Here is a 14,614-nt window from a genome sequence, read left to right on the forward strand (position 1 = left end):
AAAGTGTGTCAAGTTCCAAGTATTTGATTATCTTAAATAAATTTTTATTTAAACCAATAAAAACTTCTAAGAATAATATTTTATTACAAGAATAACATTTCTGTTCAGTCACTTGTACAGTAAAATTTGAAAGGTCAGTGCCCTCTAAGAACTGAAATCAGCAGCTGCTATAGAAAACTTGATGCTTCATGAGATAACCAGTTAAAAACTTTGATAATATTAATGGAGGATTCACTACTTACCATGTTTCATTAGTTAAAATACTCATTTTTTTAGTGTCTTGAAGAATAATCATAATTACTTTAGTGATGTTTATTTTTCTCATAATAATAGTGTGGAGCTGAACAGCCAGGCAATGTTAATCGAAGGCCACTGCTAATTGAAATGCCAAGTGATTGCTCATTGAACTTCACCACTGCAGTATTTGGGCTCAGCTAAGCACATTTTTGACACTTCACCTTTGTGCTTATATGACTGCAGATATAATGGTTCCATTTCAACCTGGATTGCTTAAGTTATGAATAGCTTGTGAATGAGGCAGAAAATACATTAAAAGCCATCATTATTTCATTTTCCATGCATTGTGGAAGGGGTTTTCTTTCAGCTTCTACTAACTGCCATTTTTTTTTCCTCTGGGAAAGCTTTCTTTTTCCTAAAAAAAAAAAAAGAGCTTAGTAGACATTTCATTCTTATTGTAATGATCATCATTTTGAAGCATATAGATACACATTTTACAACCTATCTAACCACTTTTCACTTTCCAGTGCCAGTGGCTATATACTTATTGTAAGCTGACTCAATAGGGAAGAGGTTTTAGCATGAATCTGGAGCAAGATTAACATGTGCATTTGGTGTCACAGCACATCGCCTTATCTACTTTGCTACTGTGGTGAAGAATGAGCACCTACCTAAAAAAAGCAGTGCCAGGAAATTCACGAAGGTGAGGAAAAAAAAGAGAGATTGAGCTAATTGCCTGCTATTGGGAAATGAACAAGAATTCATGCCCCTTTGAAAAGTCCATCTGCAATGAATGGCAGGTTGACTAGCTTTTTTAAAAGGAACTTGGTAGGATGAGTAAACATGAAACCATTTAGTTAGTGAGCTCTCAGTTCATAATTCAAAGTGGGTTCTCATGTGCAGAGGAGAAACATGTACCTACAACAAGAATGTCATACTGAGAAACAAGGAGCTATTTTGGTCAGCAGTATCATATGGAGACACTTCCTCCACTCCAGGTGGGAGGCTTTTGCAAGAGAAGAAATAAATCCTCCACAACAGTTTGTTGAGACAAATGGTGGTGGTATCTAAAACAAACAGTCTATTATGTAGTAGAAGCTCGATGAAAATGATTTTCCTGGATCTATGAAGTCTTCGATTTCAATGATTTCATCTTTTTTTTTTTTTTTTTTTCCAGGAAACTTTCACTGTCTTTAGACTGGAAGGGACCGTCTTATTCTGGGAACAGCACATTTCACTTGGATCTGGGATCAGGCTGTGGTTGGAGAGGTTATTATTTTGTACTGCATCTTGTGTAACTAGCATCTTTTCTCCATTCCCTTCAGATCCCTCCGTTAAGTTGTTTTTCCTGTTGCCTTGTCCTCAGAGAATCTTCTGTGTCAAACCTCATGCTGACAGTGGTGCAACTGCACCTGAGCAGGTGCCCTAGATAGCGCTTCTGTCAGGTTGAACGATCCTCCAGGTAGCTACCATGGGTGAAAGTCTAACCCTCCTGAAGCCAGTGCCAGAACACGAGCTGATTTTGGTGGAGGCAAGTCAAAACACGACAAATGTTTTGCCTATGTTCATCAAACCTGGTGTCTATGCACAACTGAATCCATGTATCAGGGTTTGTGGGTTTAGGAACTTGGGACAGAACTCTCCTAAAATCAGTCTTTAGTTTGGAAACACTTCTCTCTGCATCCCTAAGAAGCTTTCTATGGACTAAACAATCTGAAATAGAGATATTTCATTAAAAACATTTTCTACAATTCAAATGGCAATCTTTTCACATCACGCTTGCACCTATGAGTGATCTGAACAATTTCTGTGCTTGCTAAAACAAACAACATTGGGTCTGTAAGATAATGGGATCTAGAAAATTGTTCTCTCCCTCAATAGCACCATGACTGCTTGTTTTTTGTTCTCTTTTTTTTCTTCATTTCAGATGGAAATTAGTATGAAGATACTTTTTTTTTTACTCTTTAAAAGCAGCCTATAACAAGAGCAAAGCAGAGCTCATTCTTATAACAGAAAGAGTGTCTATTTTCCTCCTAGTGATATTTCTTTTGCAGAAAAGCTTATGCATAAAAATATCTATTCCCAGAGTTAGCATTTCAGCAGTAATGTGAGCAGATAGGTACTGTTCATAATTAGTGCTGCATTTTGCTTTGGCTTCTGTGCCTGTGGAATTTTGTGACACCGACTATGTAGCTATGAATCTCTCCCCATGTATAGGCAATCTAGAGGATGTATAACGTTGAGAGAAAAGTGCCTCCTGAGGACTTGGGAATGTTACTGTCGAACCTCAGGTAAGAAATGATGCAATAGCTAAAATCCTCTCAGGACATCACCCTGACGCATCGGGCGAAAGGCAACGTAGGCTGCCTGTGATGCAGGTAGTTGAGAGAGAGGGGAAAAAAAAGTATTCATTTGGAATTTTCCAGCTGCAACCTTCTGCTATAAATGCTTTGTTCTAAATATCACCCCAGTAATGCCACCTGCGAAAACTTTTGCTGCTGCATCTGCTGCAGTAACAGAGAGTCGATCTTCATGGCGTCTCTGGAAAACATGCTGAAAGGAATATTTGAATATCGTAATTAAAAAAATCCCTCTTTTACCATTCATGAGTATTCAGCCTTTTCTCTAAGGGACCTGGTTCAATAAAATATGTGGATAGTTTCCGCACTGCATTGCAGAAGCTTCCAATAAAAATGCCTTGAGGTTTCTTTCATCATTTTCTCATCAGACACACACAATGATTTCAATCTGCGGTTTCTCCTTAAACAAAGGTGGAACACGGAGCTTTCTTTCCCTCATATTAATCACCCTTCAAAGGACAGTTTCCATATGGAGCAGACCTAGGCAGTTAGCACAGTAACTCTATAATTTCTGCCCAGCAGTTCCTGTTATTTCAATGAGACCTTCTTGAGGAGGTCTCAGGTGCGAGGAGCTGCCTCATCTGTCCCTACTGTGAGCTGATCCTCTCAGGTCCAGCATCACAAGTGACTGAAATAGGGATGGAGATGCGACAAACTACTTCCAAAAGTGGTTACAGACAACACAACTGAAGTGAAGCAGGGACAGTAGTCACTGCATGGGTTTTTACTCCTTTGGCACTTACACGCTTTGTAGTTCCAGCTCAGTGGAAACATATGGATAGAGTTGCCTGAGGCACAGTAAAATTATCGGTGGCATGTAGTCAGCCTCTCCCCTTGATGAGTGTATGTCTCGGTGTTTTTGTTACAAGAGGTTTCTGATGATACTCAGCCTGGGCACTGATCTGCTTCAGTAGCCTGGCTCCGGGAGATGAGGCAGGGAAGGGGAGGCAAGGGACCTTTCCACATCTGTTTGTACCTGTGGGAGGAGAAGATGCAAGCTCATGCTGAATATCTGGCTGCTGAAGGAGAAAATGTTTTCATGCTACAGAGAAAATCTGTTTTGTGTCCATTCTCTTGTCTGAGCTTGTGTATATTTATTAAACAATTCTGCCAAGGCACACACCAGTCTGTAACTGAACCACACTGTACAAACTCTTTACCTGTAGCCCACCAGAAAGCACTGTTTTGTATCTAGGTCTCTTTTTGCTGCAAGCTGATACAGTTCTTCCTGTACTGGAAGGCCTGCCTAATTTTGGTAGGAGCAGTATCTTATATGGGTATTTGCCACATAGTCTGCCTGGATTACCCAGTGTGTAACAACTTAATTAACACAACCAGCTGGAGGATCATCTTTCCTATGGTGTTTTGGTTATCTCAGCAAGCTGAGCAAGAGAGGTGTTTGCTCTAAAACCAGAAATAGCTCCAGGCTATATGAGAAAAATTGGGTGCTGTTGGGGAGAGTTTTGAGTATATCAGTGTTAGACTTGGTGAGGCTCCAACTGCGAATAAGGTCTCCAAGTATTTGTGTAAATACAGAATGAGAAACGCTTCCTTTCCAAAGAGCTTGGTGTCTGCAACCTCCTGATCAGCTTTTCATGGAAATAGGCAAGAGAAGGGATTTACATACAGCCAGCAAAAGCAGCTGGAAGGGCACACTGCTTTTCTAATTCTCCACCACTCCTGCGGAGCAGTTTCTGTTTCTGTAAACAGGGCTTGGGGAATGGCAGTCACAAGGCTTTTATTGTAATGACTGGCACTGCGCTCCAAATTTCAGATGGGTTTTACTGGGAACAGCTTCTGAAAATATTCTCTGTGGAGAACAGCATGGGAGAGAGGAATTATAAGCAAACTCTCTATACAGCTTTTGCTTTCTCGTATGTATGTGCACATGTATCCCTACATACACATGTGTTCATATATGCAGAGGACAAAATAAGAACATAAAACTGAAACTTCTCTGTTCTACTGTAACATTAAGGAAAGAGCCAGCACAACTTATACTTCTCTGCAGGGAGCCTCTATAGCTAACTCTGAGTCACTATTTAAACTACTCTGTATGCGTACATACAATAATGACCTGAACTGCCAAGCTTTGAGAAAAAGTTTGTAACAAACTTTATAAGAAAACAGTGTTGAACTGGCAACCAAATTAAGACCTAGTCTGGCATATATATATTTTTTTAACGACAGAAGCCTGGCAACAGTACAAAATCTGCAGTTTCCTCTACTCCCTCTCTGATTTCTTAACAAATTAGGAACTAAAAAACATTCATCAAACAGTGAGTGTTGCATTTTTAAAACCATCTGTTGAGCACGTTTTGAGAACCAGGAGCTTCATTTTTCATTCACAGATATTTGTGAAAGTTTTCCCCCTTCCCCCATTTAAATTAATTATTGCCATTTCCAAGTGATCAGGGAAGACACATCTGCTGGGACCGACCATTATCTTTCAAAAGCAGCAGCTAAAACACCCTAAAGTTGCTGGCCTGCAAAATTTCAGCTTCACAAATACTATATTTGGCAGAAAAGAACTGGGGTGTGAGTATATTTACTGCAGAATCATGAGAATCAAACAAACCATGAAAGCAATGAGTCCATCACATGAAAGGAAGGCTGGATGGAGGCTTCCTTCCTTCAAAGGAGAATTGTATCCAAGGGAGATTCCTGTGTTTTGTGCAAAAATGCGTGGAATTCAGCTAAGAAGTGTGGCAGGGTCAGGAAGGTCTCCCAGTGGAGGAGAGAAAAGGAGAGGGCTATAATGGACAGAGAGGAGCAAAATGCAGGTGAATGTAGGGAAGGAAAAGAGAGAAGGGTGGCAGTTATAAGAAGTCTTCCCATACTTTGTGATCGTCTTGGGGGATGAACTAGAACCAGGGAGAAAAAGGGCAGGAGGGGCAGGGTGACAAGCATGGGGTTTCTTGGAGAATGGCAGTGTCTATGTTAGATCCTCCAAAACACACTCAACAGTTCAGACCCTAAAAAATCACCATTAGTGGTGCCAGCTCGCATATTACGGTGGATGGAGACAGTGCCAGCTGGAGCAGGGAATGCCCCTGCCTGACATCCTTCTCTTCCTGAACTCTCAGCAGCAGGACAGGTGATTAGGAGCACATGTCTCTCCAGAGCGTCCCAATTCCTAGCTCAGCATTTTAGAAAACTACTTGATGTTCATCTTCACATATCAAGTAGTAAATTGCCCTTCAGAAACAGCCGCCTCTCCCGTTCAGCTTCCCACGCTGGGGCTTCCCTCCTCGGGGAACACAGAAGTGTGGGTTGAAGTAGCAGCAATCATTTCGTCTCCTATGGGTTGTCAGTCACCTCACATGAACCAGCACTTGTGTTTCTCCCACTGGGACACCCCACAGCATTATCAGAAAACCTGCATGTTCTGAATTAAAGCTGGAAGATTTCCTTTTCTGCTAAGCCCAGGGCCTGTGATATGACACACCACAGTGGAGACTGTTGTAAAAATGAAACTGAGAACTTTTTTCTTTCCTTTCAAGGGCTTATACCAGGTCTTTGAGCAGCACAACACTTCATTTTTATTGTCATTCTCACTCTGCTTTCCGTGACTCCAGCTGCCACATGGGATGTGCTTATGTGTCCTCTATCACAAGTGACATTCTTAAATGCTCCCGCATACAAAAAAAAAAAAAAAAAAAAAAAACCCAGGCCCCAGAAGTGCCATGAGGTCTTCAGCACCCATCAAAACCAAATAAGTTTTTTTTTAAAAAAAATTAACTAACATCTGGATGGGTGTTTGTTACCCAAAACCTGGACTGCATTTGACTCTAGTGTATCTTAATAATGTAAAAAACTGCTCTGTAACTGGTAGAGGAAAAGTCCAATAGGTTTTGGTGAAGCAACACCTGGTGAAGCTGCCAGACATGCATGGAGGGAAAAACTGTGCGCTAGCCCTAAAAATATCCTCATGGGAGTTTATAATTTTAACCACTGACGACACTCTGCATCTGTATTTAACAAAAAGGAGGGTGAAAGGAACTGTTGCTGCTGACTCGTCTTTCCAAGACCTTGTTAGCACAGAGGAAAGGGTCTGCCTCAGGCCTGCATGAGAACAGGGAAACTTGATGAGCTCCTGTGGGTCTGCCCCATAATTTCCACAGGCTCCTGGGAGTCACATTCGTCCTTGTGAACGTCCCACATGCCAAATGAGATTATCGCTACCTGCTCTGCAAAGGACTAGGGTTAAATAACCTGAAAGTGCTTCAAGAGTCAGAGAAAGAGCTGGAAAGCACTACCAGTAACAAGGACGATTAGCAATGACAGCCAAGGAGGTGACTTTATACATGGTCTAGAAACCACACAGTGCTCAGGTGGAAGTTGTTCTTCAGTGTGAAGTAGTTTTTGACTTTTTCTTTACGCGTCCTTTGCACCTATATCTGTGACAGAGCGTCCTGCCCGAACAACATGGCCAGTGAAGGACGGACACATCTTCAGGTCTGTTGGGAATGACTCCGATGCCCGAATGCATGTGCCTAGCTGTCCTTGGCTTTCTGTCTGACTTCGGGGACTGATCCAGAAGGGCAAGGGCCTCCCCGCAGGTGCCGTAATGTCCACAGCAGCCCTGCGAGGGGGACAGGCAGGATGGCGTTCAGCAGGAAGGAGGAGATGCCACGGTCCTGGCAGTGGTTTCACTTTCCTTATGATGTTTTGCCTGAGTTTTATTGTTTGACCTATAAGGCATCAGATGCCACAGACCTGCCGCAGACCTGCTAAAAGGCAGCGAGACCCTCTCGTGTGACTGGTTCCCAAAGAGGCTCACAAGGCCGCACGGCAAGGTGGCTGCCAGAAATATCCATGATTCAGCTCCCCTTCCCCCCAGACAGGCAAACAAATGCCCACTTTTAACATCACATTCCTTTCACCTTTCCTTTTTTAAGTGTTGGCAGAGCCCAGCAGGCAGAGCAGGTGCGAGGCAGCGCGAGCCCGGTATGGCAGCAGCCAGGGGCACCTCTGGGCCTGCCAGGAGGAGCCGGGGCGGCGAGGGGCTCCTTTTCTTTTTAGGGAAATTATTAATGACCACGAGGCGAAAAAATGATGCAATAGCGAAAACTTGCTGCGCGCCAGCTGTTGTTTGGAAATGGATTCGACTCAAAAGAGCAACACAGACGGCGTAACGGATTCCACTCCCCCAGTCCAACACACGCGGCAAGGCACAGCGCTGCTGCTCCTCGACACACTCCGCACAGCTATGCCACGTTGTTCTCTTTGCTAGCAATGTCCTTTCACTAACGACAGCTCATGTTTTGGCTGGGAAAAAAAACTAAAACAAACAAGAAAATGAGTCCGAAACCCCAACATGCTGCATACCTGCCTTAAGAGGTGCTTTCAGAGGTACCTTCAGAAATTTAAGCTGGCTTGAAGTTCTGCTGGTGAAAGTGTGAGTCTGAGCAGAAAACGGAGATTGAATAATTTCTCCCTCATAGCTGAAAATTCACATCCTATCTCTCTCCTTGATGTTGGGATGTGGAAGTTAGCTCCCCCTGGAAGGGCACAGGAGCTACCATCCTGTCAGGAACTTTCTGCTGATGGTGAAACGAGGGTGGAAAGGAGTATCTGGTGCACCCCCAAGTCCACGGTACCTGTCTTGTACTGCTAAAATGTGGAGGATTATGTATACATTGTGACATTTAAAAAAGTGCTGTGAAGATATCTCCTAGGCTTGGTCTCTCAAATTCAAAAAGTAGTTTGCTAACTTCAGATTTCTTTTTTTCTTGAATTTGTGATTGATGGCTAATATGTGTCTGTGGTCCTCACTTGCCGGCAGTTAGGGCTGGTGCTGGAGCCATTTCTAAGATTCATGCTTGTCATTTTTTGATTTGTCAACACTTCCGAAAATCTTTAAATTTACATTTATGACTACTCCTTTTTCTAATGGCAATGATCTGACATTTTCAAGTCTCCCTTGTAAGAACTGCATCAGTCAAGTGTCCTATATAGCATTTGTTACCTCAGAGGAGGGATCTTGCTTTTTGTTTAGTTTCTTGTTCTGTTTTGGTTATGGGCTTCAAAATAACCTTCGTATATAAAAACTTGCAAGTGGAACAAAGAAACATAGAAAGAGATGTATTCTGGGCCTATTTTTTTTTCTCATTCGAGCAGTAGCTATGAGTCCCTGTGGAATTTATAATCTCTGCAGGAGTTTATCAACTTTGTGCACAAATCCTGTTCCAGGCTTCCTTGTTAAAAGAACTTTTCAAGTTCATTTTTGTTTTAGAAGTTGAACAGTCTTAACTGTTTTACATGCTAGGCAGGATCTTTTATTTTCTCCAAAATATTTTTTAATTAGCTACCTGGCATCACTCAGTAAACTCTTTCGAAGGTAGAAGGACAACTGTCGGGTGAAAAAAATACAGACCTAAACCTAGGAACTAAAAGAAAATCCTTCCTCTCACCTCCCCCACGAATATGCAGAATCCCCGTTATGGAATAATCTGCGAATCATGGGAGAGAGCTGGGAGATCTCTGCAAACATGCTTCCCACCGTATGGGAGTCAGGGGAAAGAAATCTACGGAGGAACTGTTTTACGTTTTTTCTTCTTTGTTTCACAGATACTTTTAAAGACTTCACAGATGCCATGTAATTAAGCTTCACTTTATCACAGTTTCGGGAGCAAAAATTTAAGTGCTAAAAGTAGCACTCTGCCCCCGATGCCTGCCTTCTCGCAGTCACGTTCAGTCATATCACATGAAGGAGCATGTAGTTGTTCCCATTTTTGCTTGCAAGCTCAATCTTTTCCTCCGTCATCTCGTGGTGATCTAAATGCATATACCAGGATGCAGCTCTGAAGCTATTTCCCTCCCTCCTTCCTTCATGGTAGATGTAAGTCTGCTCTTACGATGGGTATCAGTGTACAGTGACCCTGTTCTCTGTTACTTGTGGTAGCCAGGAAAAAAGAGGTGCAAGATGGTCAGGCTCTGTCAGTGAAAAGTGGGTCTCTAGCACATGTCCACAGCCTGGGCATGAGGCACTGTTTTGCTGGGCTATCATTCACATACTCCTGTTTCACTATAGTAGTGGGCAAGTTTCATCCCAGTTTGGATTTTTTTTTAAATGCTCCTAATGGAACTTGAACTGACAGAAAGATTTCTAGTTGCTTGTGCTTGTGTTCATTGGCACCATCAATGTAAATGGTGGCAAGAATGATCTCTGGAAACTGAGCACAGCAACTACGCGGGGACCTCTTTGGTGACTTTGCTGCATGTGGAGCATGAAATGCAGGTGTAGGAGAAAGTCATGAGTAAATATCACCTGCTCACCACTGGGAAGACCAAAATCCTTGGTTCCCCAAGCTGCTGATGGTGTGGATAGAGAAGACAAGACTTTCTCCATATTAAGTCAATGAGAGAAGTATGGGCTGTCAGACGGGTTAAAGGGTTGGTGCTCAGGACCAGGATGAATAGCGGAAGGGAAGCACCAAATTTTGAGGTATGCTAGGCTTACATCTGAAGTTCTCATGTCCTGCTCAGGTTACCTCCTCTTTTTGTGCTTTATGAGTTAAATCCCAGTTTTATAAATGGGTGGGTCACACAAGAAATAGCTTTATATTAGGACTCTGCCATACATCCCAGGCTTGGATTCTGTATCATATCTGAAGGAAAATTGTTATAGATATATCAGCTTTTCACCCACAAGGTGCATGTTATTTGATATGCAGCTGCCCTGAACTCAAACCTGTAGATGAGGCACTGCCTTGTGTTTAGGACCTGCTGAAGCCGATGACACAGGAAGATAGGGTTTATTGAAGGTGTTGCCTGACCAGCATGCAGAGTGTGTGTCCATCCTCACGGAGGGCTACGAGCTCTTCCAGGTGTGCCCGCAGCCTCCCACAGCAGGACTTGCAGCTCACACACTTCACCTGACTCACGGGCATCTTGCTGACTGTGGGGCAGTCTGGCACACTGCATTTCAGCAATCCTGTCTGCCAGCACTCCAGGCTACGCCAGTACTAATACAGAGCTTCTGAGTTCCGAGTTCCAGGTGTGGGGTGTTTGCCACCACAAACTTAGCACCTTCATACCTGGAGGGCTCATCCCTTTGGACTCTCTGTCCCAGAAGGATCTTCCAGAGGGTAGATGGCAGGACAGCTATGGGTAAGCATAAACAGCTGAGGAAAAGGTCCTCTGGTCAGCCCTACCTGTTAGTGAAGTCATTGGAAAAGTGAGGGGGAAACAGAAATATCAAGCAAGGGGTGGAGACAGGGAGAAGTGCTGATGAGATGCTGCTGCATGAGACAACCTGCTAATGGTGTGTCTCTGCTGTGCCTATTTCCAGTCTGAATGGAGTGATCATAGAATCATAGAATCATAGAATGCTTAGGGTTGGAAGGGACCTCTAGAGATCATCTAGTCCAACCCCCCTGCATACGCAGGGACACCTAAAGCACGTGGCACAGGACTGCATCCAAGCGGGTTTTGAAGATCTCCAGAGAAGGAGACTCCACAACCTCTCTGGGCAGCCTGTTCCAGTGCTCTGTCACCCTCACTGTTAAGAAATTTTTCCTTAAGTTCCTATGGAATTTTTGATGTTTCAGTTTCCGGCCATTTCCTCTAGTCCTATCAGTGGCCACCACTGAAAAGATACCATGACCGTCCTCTGCACTCCCTCCCTTGAGGTATTTATATACACTGATTAGATCCCCTCTCAGCCTTCTCTTCTCCAGGCTGAACAGGCCCAGCTCCCTCAGCCTCTCCTCATAGGGCAGATGTTCCAGGCCCCTGATCATCCTTGTAGCCCTGCGCTGGACTCTCTCCAGCAGCTCCACATCCCTCTTGTACTGTGGAGCCCAGAACTGGACACAGTACTCCAGATGCGGCCTCACCAGGGCTGAGTAGAGGGGCAGGATCACCTCCCTCGACCTGCTGGAGACGCTCTTCTTAATGCAGCCCAGGAACCCATTGGCCTTTTTGGCCACGAGGGCACACTGCTGCCTCATGGTCAACTTGTCGTCCACCATGACACCCAGGTCTTTCTCCGCAGAGCTGCTCTCCACAAGCTCGGTCCCCAGCCTGTACTGGTGTCTGGGGTTATTCCTCCCCAGGTGCAGGACCTTGCACTTGGCCTTGTTGAACTGCATGAGGTTTTTCACCGCCCAGTTGTCCAGTCTGTCCAGGTCCCTCTGGATGGCAGCACAGCCCTCTGGGGTATCGGCTACTCCTCCCAGTTTGGTATCATCAGCAAACTTGCTGAGGGAGCACTCTGTGCCTTCATCCAGGTCATTGATGAATAAATTGAACAGGACTGGACCAAGGACTGACCCCTGGGGGACCCCACTAGCCACAGGCCTCCAACTAGACTCTGCACCGCTGATCACCACTCTCTGGGCCCTGCCATCCAGCCAGTTCCTAATCCATCTCACTGTCCACTCATCTATCCCACACTTCCGGAGCTTGCCCAGGAGGATGTTGTGAGGGACGGTGTCAAAAGCCTTGGTGAAGTCGAGATAGACGACATCCACCGCTCTCCCCTCGTCTATCCAGCCGGTCATTTCATCATAGAAGGCTATCAGGTTAGTCAGGCAAGATTTTCCCTTGGTGAATCCATGCTGACTACTCTTGAGCACCTTCTTGTCCTCCATGTGCCTGGAGACAACAGCCAGTATGAGCCGTTCCATCACTTTTCCGGGGACGGAGGTGAGGCTGACTGGCCTGTAGTTGCCTGGGTCCTCCTTCTTGCCTTTTTTGAAGACTGGCGTGACATTGGCCTTCTTCCAGTCTTCCGGCACCTCCCCCGTTCTCCAGGATCTTTCAAAGATGATGGAGAGCGGCTTAGCTATGGCATCTGCCAGCTCCCGCAGCACTCTGGGGTGCATCCCATCAGGGCCCATGGATTTGTGGGTATCGAGGTTCCTTAGGTGCTCTCTGACCCAATCTTCCTCTACCCAGGGCAAGTCTTCCTCTTCACCCGCTTCTTCTCTTGCCTCTAGGGCCTGGGGCTCTAAAGGGCTGCCCTTGGTAAACACCGAAGCAAAGAAGGCATTGAGCAACTCTGCTTTTTCTGTGTTATTTGTAACCAAGGTGCCCATCCCGTCCTCCAGCGGACCCACGTTCTCCCTGATCTTCCTTTTGCTGTTAATGTATTTGAAGAATTTTTTTTTGTTATTTTTAACGTCCCTTGCCAGCTTGCCTTCCAGACGTGCCTTAGCTTTCCTTGTCGCATCTCTGCACTCCCTGACTACGTTCCTGTATTTCTCCCAGGGGGCCTGTCCTTTTTTCCACATTCTGTATACCGCTGCCTTCTGCTTGAGCATTGCCACAAGCTCCCGGCTCATCCACGCAGGTCGCCTGCCCCCTCTGCCTCCCTTCCTACACACAGGGATGCACTGCTGCTGGGCGTGGAGGAAGTGCCGCTTGAAAACTAACCAGCTCTCTTGGGCCCCCCTGCCTTCCAGAGCACTAGCCCATGGGATTCTACCGAGGAGGTCTCTGAAGAGGCTAAAGTTGGCCCTCCTGAAGTCCATCGTCGCAAGGCTACTTACAGCCCTGCCTCCTCCTCGTTGAATCCTGAACTCCACCAACTCATGGTCACTGCAGCCGAGGCTACCCCCCACCTTAACATCTCCTACTAGGCCCTCCCTATTTGATAGCACGAGGTCCAGTAGCCCACCTCTCCTCGTCGGCTCCTCCACAACCTGCGTCAAAAAGTTATCGTCGACGCTCTGCAGGAACCTCCAGGACTGCTTATGCCTGGCTGTGTTGTCCTCCCAGTTGATGTCGGGATAGTTGAAGTCCCCCATGAGAACCAGGGCCTGTGACCGTGAGGCAACATCCAGCTGCCTATAGAAGGCCTCATCAACCTCCTCGTCCTGGTCAGGTGGCCGGTAGCAGACACCCACCACAGTGTCTCCCACATTAGCCTGCCCTCTAATCCTTACCCACAAGCTCTCAACTCGCTCATCCTCGACTCCCAGGTTGAGCTCCATGCATTCCAGTTGCTCTCTCACATAAAGAGCAACTCCACCACCTCGCCTTCCCAGCCTGTCCTTCCTAAAGAGCACATAGCCTTCCATGGCAGCGCTCCAGTCGTGCGAGCTATCCCACCACGTCTCTGTGATTCCGATGAGATCATGACGCTGGGACCGCACACAGATCTCCAGTTCATCCTGCTTATTCCCCATGCTTCGCGCATTGGTATACAGGCATTTCAGGGAAGCAACAGAGGCCACAGGTTTCCCAGGAGGGGCGAAAGAGGACCCTCCGTGATCATTTCCTATCCTCACTTCCCCACTACCATACTCCCGCTGGCCGCCATCTGACCTGGGCTGTGCGGTACTGCTTGCCGCGTCAGTGTGCCACTCCCCTTCCCCCTTCTTGCCTAGTTTAAAGCCCTCCTAACCAGGTTGGCCAGCCTTTTTGCAAAGAGACTTGTGCCCCTCTTGCTAAGATGAGTACCATCGTTCCCCACTAGCTGTTGGTCATCAAACAGAGACCCATGGTCGTAGAAGCCGAAACCCTGTTGCCAGGTCCAGCGGCGCAGCCAGTTGTTTAGCTGCCATATTCGCCTTATCCTCCTTGAGTCCATTCCCCTCGTTGGCAGAATGGAGGAGAACACCACCTGGGCACCTGTACCTTTGATGGCCATCCCTAGGGCTCTGAAGTCTTGCTTGACGTCCCTCATTTTCCCCATGGCATCATTAGCACCCACATGAATCAATAGTAGAGGATAATAGTCCGACTCCTGAACTATTCTTGGGAGCCTTTCTGTGATATCCTTTATTTTGGCCCCAGGCAAGCAGCACACCTCTCTGGATGAGGGGTCCGGTCTACATATCGGTGCCTCCGTGCCCTGCAGCGTGGAGTCACCCACGACGATCACCCGCCGCTTCTTCCGGGTGCTCCTTTTCACTTTAGGGGGAGCAGCCTTGCTGCATGGATTAGACTGCCCCTGTGTAGAGATCCCCTTAGACGGGCTTTGGTTCAAGGCCTCCTCTATCTGATTCACATGTTCCAGGGCCTCGTACCTGTTGAACGTGGTCACCGGTGGAGGTGAGGTGGGC

Source organism: Tinamus guttatus, unplaced genomic scaffold (genome assembly GCF_059628265.1).
Source record: "Tinamus guttatus ecotype Peru unplaced genomic scaffold, ASM5962826v1 Tinamus_guttatus_pri_ptg000085l, whole genome shotgun sequence".
In the NCBI taxonomy this organism is placed as follows: Eukaryota; Metazoa; Chordata; class Aves; order Tinamiformes; family Tinamidae; genus Tinamus; species Tinamus guttatus.